Source organism: Talpa europaea, assembly GCF_964194135.1.
Source record: "Talpa europaea genome assembly, chromosome: 10".
In the NCBI taxonomy this organism is placed as follows: domain Eukaryota; kingdom Metazoa; phylum Chordata; class Mammalia; order Eulipotyphla; family Talpidae; genus Talpa; species Talpa europaea.
In genome coordinates, this window is record NC_140077.1 from 72,768,049 (window position 1) to 72,777,669 (window position 9,621).

Consider the following 9,621-nt stretch of genomic DNA (forward strand, 5'->3'; position numbering starts at 1 on the left):
GTTGGGCATACCAAAACCCGGGAGGCCTGAATGTACCCCGCGGCTGGAAAGCAGGGTCTCCCCGCGCACCCCCTGGCACGGGAGAGCTACAAGCCTCCCCCCATCACCCGAAACCCAGCCAAACTGGGTTTTGGCGATGTAGGAAACCCCCAGCCCTCCCGCTTAAATCTTGGGGCTTCACAAGTGGACGTCGAGGGTCGGACAGCAGCCCCATCTCCCCCGAATAGAAGGCAAAATCCACCCACAGTTTTTCCTGGGAGAGTAGTCGTGGTTTTCATCAGACCGAAGAGAGGGTGAGCCCATTGCGCTTTCCATGGGAAAACTCGGCGCCAGCTCTGCCTTCCTCGGCTTGGCTCTGAGCTCCCGCGCGGGCTGAGAGCCTGTCTTCAACTGCGCATCTGCCTGTGCCCTGAACAGGTGCCGGATGGAGAGAGCTGTACTTGTCCCCTGGTGGCGACCTGCAAGAATCCTAAGAGGAGTTCTGAAATAACCCTCTACAAGAAAAGGAGGATCCTAGGAAAATTACTTTTTTTTTTACCTGGAAAAAGCCGGATGGGTGCCTCCCTGGTGGTGCAAGGGGTTAAGATGCAACCTACTAAGCAATCCGCAGCCACTGCAGCACGGGTTCGATTCCCAGCCAGGGAGGTGACCCACATGGCGCAGCAGACCTTTCCTGTCTCCCTGATATTCCCCTCAGCAGTGTATTTCAGTCAGTCTGCCTGTTCTGCTCCCCACTCTGTCTCTGGTAAATCCTCTCACCCCTGCACCTCTGTCCTGTACACCAGTTCTTGTATGCATAAATAAATAAATCTTTAAAAAAGAAAAAGAAAAAGCCAGATGGGGTGGGCTTGGAGAGTGTTGGCCTCCAGAATGGGAGTCCTTGCCCTTCCCCACAAGTGGCCCTGGGACGGATGGGTCCTGTGTGGTCCTGTTCCTGAGGGAATCCAGACACCATTCCTGCATTGGGCCCTGGAGCAGATCAGGAAGGCATCTCCTCTGTGTCCTAGTGGCTCCAGCCTGCGCTCGGGGTTGGGGGGTGGGGGTTGGGAGGGTGTGGGGATGTTACTCACTCACCAGGTAGACCAGGGCCGGGCTGGCTGAGGAGGTCTGTGGGTGGGTGCCCCCAGGACAAGTTGGTATGAGTTAGGGGCAACCAACTTCTCTTGCCAGCAGTGGTTCTACTCAAAGGGGTGTCCCAGCATCTGCTCCAAGCACACAAGTCTGAGCACCAGAGGGGCACACCTAGGGTGCCTCTGCTCAGGCCATAGGTGACAAGAGTGACTTATTAAATGGTGGTAATGACCAACCTGCATAGCAATTGTGATTAAGAAAAAGTTGTCCTCTAGGGAGCCTCCCTGCTGGCGCAAGGATTAAAGACAGCTATTCTGTTCCCCACTCTGTCTCTGGTATATCCTCTCACCAGCCCCCTGCACCTCTGGCCTATACCCCAGTTCTTGTATGCTTAACTAAATTTTTTAAAAAGTTGTCCTCTGGGGAAAAAATACACACACACATACACACAGATACCAAATCATAATCATTGTCCTCTCTGCCGCTTTCACAGACTCCCAGAACTGTAGAAGCTCAGAGCTGGAAGGAACAATCTCCAATGAGTTCCTGCCCCCCACCCCATCACTGCTGAGAAATGCTTGTCAGTCCTCTTCTTGACTGACACCCCTTCTGATGGGGATCTCATGATTTCCTGGTGGGCTGCTTCCAGTGTGGGTCAGCACTAGGTGTAGGAAGCATTTTATGCTGAACTGAAATGCTCCTTCCTGTAGCTGCTCGTCCCGCCACCACAGGGTAAGCTCCGGGCCTGTGCATGTTCGTTCTTAGCACACCTAATGATCTTGCCCCAGCCTTTAGCTTCGCTGGCCCAAATGCCTGAAATCCTTTATAATTTCCTTAGCTGGGGCTCCCCAGCTGCATCTCCCTGTTGCTTCAGCTCCTCTGCCCACGTCAGCCGTGAGGCCCCCCCACCCCCCAGCTCCGGTCCAGTGAGGCAGCAGTGGCTGCAGTGCCAGGAGCATTCTCAGCTTGATCTGAGAGGTAAATACACATTGGATTGTATGCTTACGATTTGTGCCTTTTACTGTGTGTAAGTTCCATTTCAATAAAATAGAGAAAAAAGCTAAGAAAAAGTAACCAAATGTAAAGTCAGGTCAAGCATGTTTATTTAAAGATTTATTTATTTATGCATACAAGAGCTGGGGTACAGGCCAGAGATGCACGGGGTGAGAGGATCCACCAGAGACAGAGTGGGGAACAGAACAGGCAGACTGACTGAAATACACTGCTGAGGGGAGCAGCGGTCAAGACAGGAGAGGTCTGCCTCACCATGTGGGTTTCTCCCTGGCCAGCTGGGGATTGAACTTGTGCTGCAGAGGCTGAGGATTGCTTCATAGTGAGGTGCTTAACCCCTTGTGCCACCAGGGAGGCCCAGGTCAAGCATATTGATTAGGGAGCTTCACCTGTAGATTCATTCTGCCGATGGCATCCTGGTTCTGTTCTATTGACCAGCCACCTGTCGTGTTGCTGCTCTTTGGAGATAACCCGCATTTCTCCCAGGCCCTCTCTTCTCCAATTTGTCCTCTCCGTCCTCACCACTCATCATCTCTTTTCTCTCTTGCTTTAGATTCCCTGAATTTCTGGCATCTGGAATTTAAGAAACTATGATGCTTGTTTCTTTTCTTTATGTGTATATATATATATATATATATATGTATATATATATTTTTTTAAAGATTGCCCTCCCATTCTGTTCTTTTTTTTTTTTAAGATTTATTTATTTATTTATACAAGCACTGGGTACAGTCAGAAGCGCGGGAGGGTGAGAGAATTCACCAGAGCCAGAGCGGGGAGCAGCGCAGGCAGAAGGACCGAAGTACACTGCTGAGGGGAGCAGCGGGCAGCAGGAGAGGTCTGCGCGCCATATGGGACCTTCCCCCGGTGGCCGGGGAGCAGCTGGGGATCGAACCAGTGCTGCAGAACCTGCGGGCAGCTTTGCAACCCAGCGCTCAACTGCTGCGCCACGGGGGAGGCCCTATGTATATATATTTTTAAAGACTTATTTATTTATGCATACAAGAACTGGGGTACAGGCCAGAGGTGTGGGGTGTGAGAGGATTCACCAGAGACAGAGTGGGGAACAGAACAGGCAGAATGACTGAAATGCACTGCTGAGGGGAGCAGTGGGCAAGACAGGAGAGGTCTGCTGTGCCATGTGGGTAGCTCCCTGGCTGGGGATCAAACTCATGCTGCAGTGGCTGTGGATAGCTTCAGAGGTTGTGTCTTTACCCCTTGTACCACTAGGGAGATCCCTATGATTATTTTTTAATATTGTCCAAAGTTTGAGGCCCAAAAAAAGTAGGGGGGAGTCTTTCCCTTTACTGGAGGGGTTTATGGAAGAGGTGGTCATAGAACTGGCTTTGGGAAGACAAGGGTTGAGAAGGTTTTTGCTTACTCTCTCTTTCTCCAACTCCTTTGTTTTTCAGCACCATCACATTGTCTGCTTTTTCCAGAAACCTTTCACTGGGAAGTTCTGTCCAACCCCAAATTCCAGGGACCCCCTGATCTACTCCCCCCCCCCCCCCGCCCAGTCTTCACAGTGCCAGCTATTGTAGTACTTGTGCTGTTAGCTTCCTCGCCCGCCACCCTGCCTCCTGGCAGCCACTCATTGGCCCACTCACTTGTTAAGCTGTGAGTGCTGAAGGACTAGAGCTGTACTGACCTGTATTTCTAACTCTGCCTGCTCACCTCATAGCATGCCTTGCACTCAGCAAGGAGAAATCGCTTGGGAATTTAATTCTTCACACAATACCTTTACAATTATTACTGCCTCATGGACATATCTTACCTCCCATTGATAACATGTTTCCCAAGGACAGACGCCGTCCTTGCTTCCTCTGTGCTATGTATCAGTGCAAAGCAAATTTGAAAGACAAAGCCTTACATGGTCTCTCAGCCACGCTGAGTCCCCTCCCTATAAATTGGGAGAGATTTATCCCTGTCCCTCATATACTCTGGAAAGCAGTTTGAGACCCCAAAATATGCAAAGACCAAATAGATGGGCAGAAAGGATCTGTAGGAGTAAAGAGTTCGCAAACTCTTAGAGACTGAAATTTGTTCTTTTTGACTCAAGAGTCCCTTTCTCCAGGAATCTTTCTCTGGGCTTTCTAGGGGCTCTCCTTGGGAATACCAACCTAGTCCAGTGCTGACGACCTGTTTCCTGCTGCTCTTCCTGATCCTGTCCTTCCACCTGCAAGTTGATAAGCAGCCAATCATCCAAATGTCGTGCACCATGGACAAGTGAGCTGCACCCTGGACATGCTCAAAAGAAAGTAGATAATTAACTTAGAGTGAAATAAGAGCTAGGTAGTCTTCCAGGTCCTTTTACCTGCATCACAGCTGCCCAGGTTCCTTAGTATATAAACCCCTGATGTACATTTTTTTAAGTTTTAAAAAAATTTTTTTATGCATACAAGAACTGGGGTGTAGGCCAGAGGTGCAGTGGATGGGAAGATTCAGCAGACACAGAATGGGGAACAGAACAACTGGATCCACTGAAATACACTGCTGAGTGGAGCAGCCGGTGAAACAGGAGAGGTCTGCTGCGTCATGTGGATCAAATGCCTGGCCAGGGCTCAAACTCATGCTGCAGTGGCTGGTGAGAGCTTGATAGTGCTGCTGACACTTAACCCCTACACCACCAGGGAGGCCTATGATGCACATTTTTGTTTTTGGTAATGTTTCTGTTAGAATTGAAAACTTTATCAAAAAATGCACAAAGCGAAGTCTGATTATTGCAGCTTAGATGGAAGCCACTGGGACTTGAGCCTGATTTCATGCTTGGCAGTCTCCTTTAAGTGACCATGGGCCTGCCCTTGGTCCCCAGGGCCCTCTGGTCTGCGCTCCCAGATTCTCAGGAGGCCAGGCAGGAGCAGTGCAAAGTGCTGTCATTAAAAAGTGCAGTGCAAGGTCATTAAGCACATCCTGCTATTCCTTTGGCCACTTGCAGCATGAGGCCGCCCCTCCCCCAACTAGATTGTTGTCTTCTCAGACCCCACAAAATTGCTTTGCTGGCCAGAGTGTGTAGAGTGGCTTGGCAGGCTCTGTCTTGTGTTGGCATGGGGCAGTTGCACTCAGCTTCATGCCAGAGAGTGTACCTGGGTGATCCAGCCAACCCATCCCCCTAAACACAAACACGGTAGCAGAGGTTGTTTGTACAATGATCCTCCTTTACCAAATATCCGGATTAATCTAACATTCTGACTACTGGAGCATGAGAGGATGGTCACCTCAGCTGCCAAGAGGCAGAAGACAGAAACAGGTAAGAGAGTCCTGGAGCATCTTGGAAGTTAGACCAGTGACCATATGCAATGTTGCATAGCACCTGCCACTCAGGTGGTGCTGCTATGTGCTTGTGCTTATGGGTACTAGTTGAAGCTAGTTTAACTCTGAAAGTTAGGAGGGCTGGGAGCCTCCCTGGTAGCACAAGGGTTTAAGTCTCAGCACTGTCAAGCTATCACCAGCCACTGTGGCCTGAGTTCGATCCCTGGCCAGGGAGCTGACCCATATGGTGCAGCAGACCTCTCCTGTCTCAGCTGCTGTTCCCCTCAGCAGACCCCTCAGTGGGTCTGCCTGTTCTGCTCCCTACTCTGTCTCTGCTGAATCTCTCACTCCACCCCCTGCACCTCTGGCTTACACCCCAGTTCTTGTATGCATAAATAAATAAAATAAATCTTTAAAAAGAGAAGAGAGTTAGGCGAGCTCTCTGAAATTATCCAATGCAACCAGAAATGGAATTCCATCCACCATATCCCTGCAGCTGGTCACCCAGCCTCAGCTTCGGCTTGCCCAGGCTTGGAGTCAGAGGGCTCTGGTTCAAGCTATGAGACCCATGAGAAACTACGCCTCAATTTCCTCCTCTCTAAAATGGGGACAATATGACATCCCTTACTATGAGGAAACATAGATGGGAGCTGGCACACCAGGTTTCCCAGGACTTATTATTTTGCTAGCACAAAATGCCATCTGGTTTTTTACTCTACAGCGGCACCAACATGTCCTGGGAACTTGTCAGAAATGCAGGTCCTGCCCCAGACCTACCTGCTGAGTTAGAAGCTTGGGGGTGAAGGGCAGGTCTGTGATCTGTTTTAATAAGCCCTCCAGAGGACTCAGATGCTTGAGAATCACTGCTTTAGGCCACAAAGGGAAAATCTAATTCCCAGTCTTCAGGGAGGCTTTCACTATTAGAACACATTCTTGACGTTTTTCTTAAATTTTACTGTTCCCAGTATCATCCTTGCCACTTCCTTCAGCCATTCTTCATTCACCCTGTAATCCTGACCCCTTGCCATCCTTATCTCCATCATGTCATGTTGTGCTTGTCAGTGACCTGCTTGAAATTGGGGGGAGAGGGAGTCCCAGCACTGTGCCAGGGGTCCTGAGGCGTCTAAGCTGTGCACAGTCCAGTAGGTTTGCTGCCTTCTCTTTAGAAACTTTGACATCCATGTATTGTGTGCCTACTCTACTAAGCCTATGATATACAACTTTTTGAAAATAAATTTACTGAGGTTAAACTTAAATACATTAAAGTATACAAGTCTTGAGTAAACAAATTGAATTTTCACATGTGTACATATCCAGGTGACCATACCCAGCTCAAGATATAGAACACTTCCAGTACCCACCTTAGAAACAGTAGTGTGCTTGCTCAATAGTATGTCTAACAGAACAGTTGTTTGTTATTTTTCATTGTTATATAATATTCCACCATACCTATATTATAATTTATCCCACTCACTGTTGATGAACATTCAGGTTGTTCCTATTTTGGAGCTATTATAAATAAAGCTGCTGTGAGCATTCATGTACTTGTCTTTTGGTGGACAGAAGCTGCCATTCCATTGACTATATACCCTGAAGCTAAATTGCTAGGTGTTAGGACTGGTTTAGCTTTCCTAAGTGATGCCATACAGCTATTCAAAGAGACCGAACATTCCTTGTAGAGTTCTACTTGCTCCACATCCTTGTCAACAATTGGCATTGCCAGGCGTGTTAATTTAATTTTATTTTTTTAAAGATTTATTTATTTATTTATACAAGCACTGGGTACAGTCAGAAGTGCAGGAGGGTGAGAGAATTCACCAGAGCCAGAGGGGAGAGCAGAGCAGGCAGACTGACAAAGTACACTGCTGAGGGGAGCAGCCAGAGCGGCAGGAGAGTTCTGCGCGCCGTGTGGGACCCTTGCCTTGTGATTGAACCAGCGCTGCAGAGGCTGCGGGCAGCTTCGCAACCCTAGGCATGTTAATTTTAATCATTGTGTTGGGAGTACACTTGTGCCTTCACACGATTCTTAATGCATGAAGGAAGCGTTCTCTGATGTTTTGGTCATTGACAGGCTGCATGGGTCCCTATGTGTATAGCCGAGGTGTGAAGTAGGCTATGCCATCTAGATTGGTATAATTACACTCTATGACATTTGAACAAACCAAATCACCTAGGGGCCTTCCTGGTGGCCAAAGGGTTGAGTTTCAGCACTATCACTATGGTGGCCTGAGTTCAATCCCAGGCCAGGGAACTGACCCACATGGCGTAGCAGACCTCTCCTGTCTTACCCACTGCTCCCCTTTCATCGGTCTGCCTATTCTGTTCCCCACTCTGTCTCTGGTGAATCCTCTCACCACCACCACCCCTCCCTGCACCTCTGGCCTGTACCCCACTTCTTGTGTGCATAAATAAATAAATCTTTAAAAAAAAACACTTAGGATCTCTTGATATATTTTGAACAGGAATCTTTTGTTGAATTGCATGTAAATATTTTCTCCATGTCTATACAAACATTATTTTTAATATTCACAGCAGTACTTGAGGTAGGCATTTCTGGGTTTTTTATTTTATTTTATTTTTTTAAAGCATTCATTTGTAAATCCATCTGGTCCTGGGCTTTTATTTTGTTTTTAAAGATTTTATTTATTTATACAAGCACCGGGTACAGTCAGAAGCGCGGGAGGGTGAGAGAATTCACCAGAGCCAGAGCGGGGAGCAGAGCAGGCAGAAGGACCGAAGTACACTGCTGAGGGGAGCAGCGGGTGGCAGGAGAGGTCTGCGCACCATGTGGGACCCTCACCCTGTGGCCGGGGATTGAACCGGTGCTGCAGAGGCTGTGGGCAGCTTTGCAACCCAGCACTCGACTGCTGCACCACCGGGGAGGCCCTATTTTTTTTTTTTTTTAAAGATTTATTTATTTATTTATACAAGTACTGGGTACAGTCAGAAGCGCGGGAGGGTGAGAGAATTCACCAGAGCCAGAGCAGGGAGCAGAACAGGCAGAGTGACGAAGTACACTGTTGAGGGGAGCAGCGGGCGGCAGGAGAGGTCTGCGCGCCATGCGGGACCCTCGCCCGGTGGCCAGGGATCCAACCGGCGCTGCAGAGGCTGTGGGCAACTTTGCAGCCCAGCGCTCAACCTCTGCGCCACCAGGGGAGGCCCTCTATCTGTTTTATCAATAAGAAAACTGAGCCTCAGGAAGGCAGACTAACTTGTCCCAAGTCACAAAGCTGAATTCTGAGACTTCTGGATCCTTCCATGGCACCATCTGCCTCTCACATTCTACTCCTACGTACACACCTCAGACTCAGGCTTGGGCTGTTAACATGGCCCCACCCAGGGGCTGCTGTGGCACCTGTCTGGCTCTGCACAGCTGACTTGTGGACTCCAGGTGTAGTGCTTGGCAGGGTGGACCTGAGAGAATGATAGCAGGATCTGAATTAGATTTGGTGCCATACTCAGCTGTGCCAACTCAAGACAACCCCCTCGACATTAATACATCTAATTTTCTTCTTCAACCACAAAATGTCAGCTCCTCACACTGCTGCTGTGGGATTAAATGTGAGCACTTGCAAAGCTCTGCTAGGATGTCCACGGTTGCTGCTAGCCCTGAGCGGCCTTCCCCTCCTCCCTGCAGCGAGCTTCAGATCCTGGGGCAGCAGAAAGCCTGTTTTTGCCATTGATCCAGAGTAAGGGTGACCCCTCACACTCATAAGGTACCATCATCCAATGTACCATTCCCTATATCCCCCTCCCCCCTTTTCCTGACCTCCTTCAGTGCTCAAAGGAGCTACTCACTCCTCTGGAAGGCTCCACCCACCCCCACTGCCCCAGGGTCCCGCCTGTGTTCCCTGCATGTCCTCACTGACCCCCCTTCCTGTGGTCGCCAGCTAGAGTGTGTGTAACTTGCATCAACCCCCAGCTCCTGAGGATGGAGATTGGATCCCACATCAATCCTTGAATCTCAGGGGCATGGACCTCACCTCCCTGGCACATAGTCATTTAGAAAATATTAGCTCCACAAATACTTGTTTAATCACTATAACCCTGAATTTATGAAATAGAGAGGCAAGAAATAATGTTTTTCCAGGGTTTCATGAAGGATGCACAGTTCATTTCTTTGACCAGTAGTGACCTGTACACTAGACTTACCCAAAAGCTCAAAAACGTCAAACTCCAATTGGATGGAGGCCTTGTTGGCATTTTGCAAAATCTCCCCGGGGCTTCCTAATGTGCAGCCACTGCTGGAACCCACAGCTCCAGAGAAACTACATTTTAACACTGAGAATT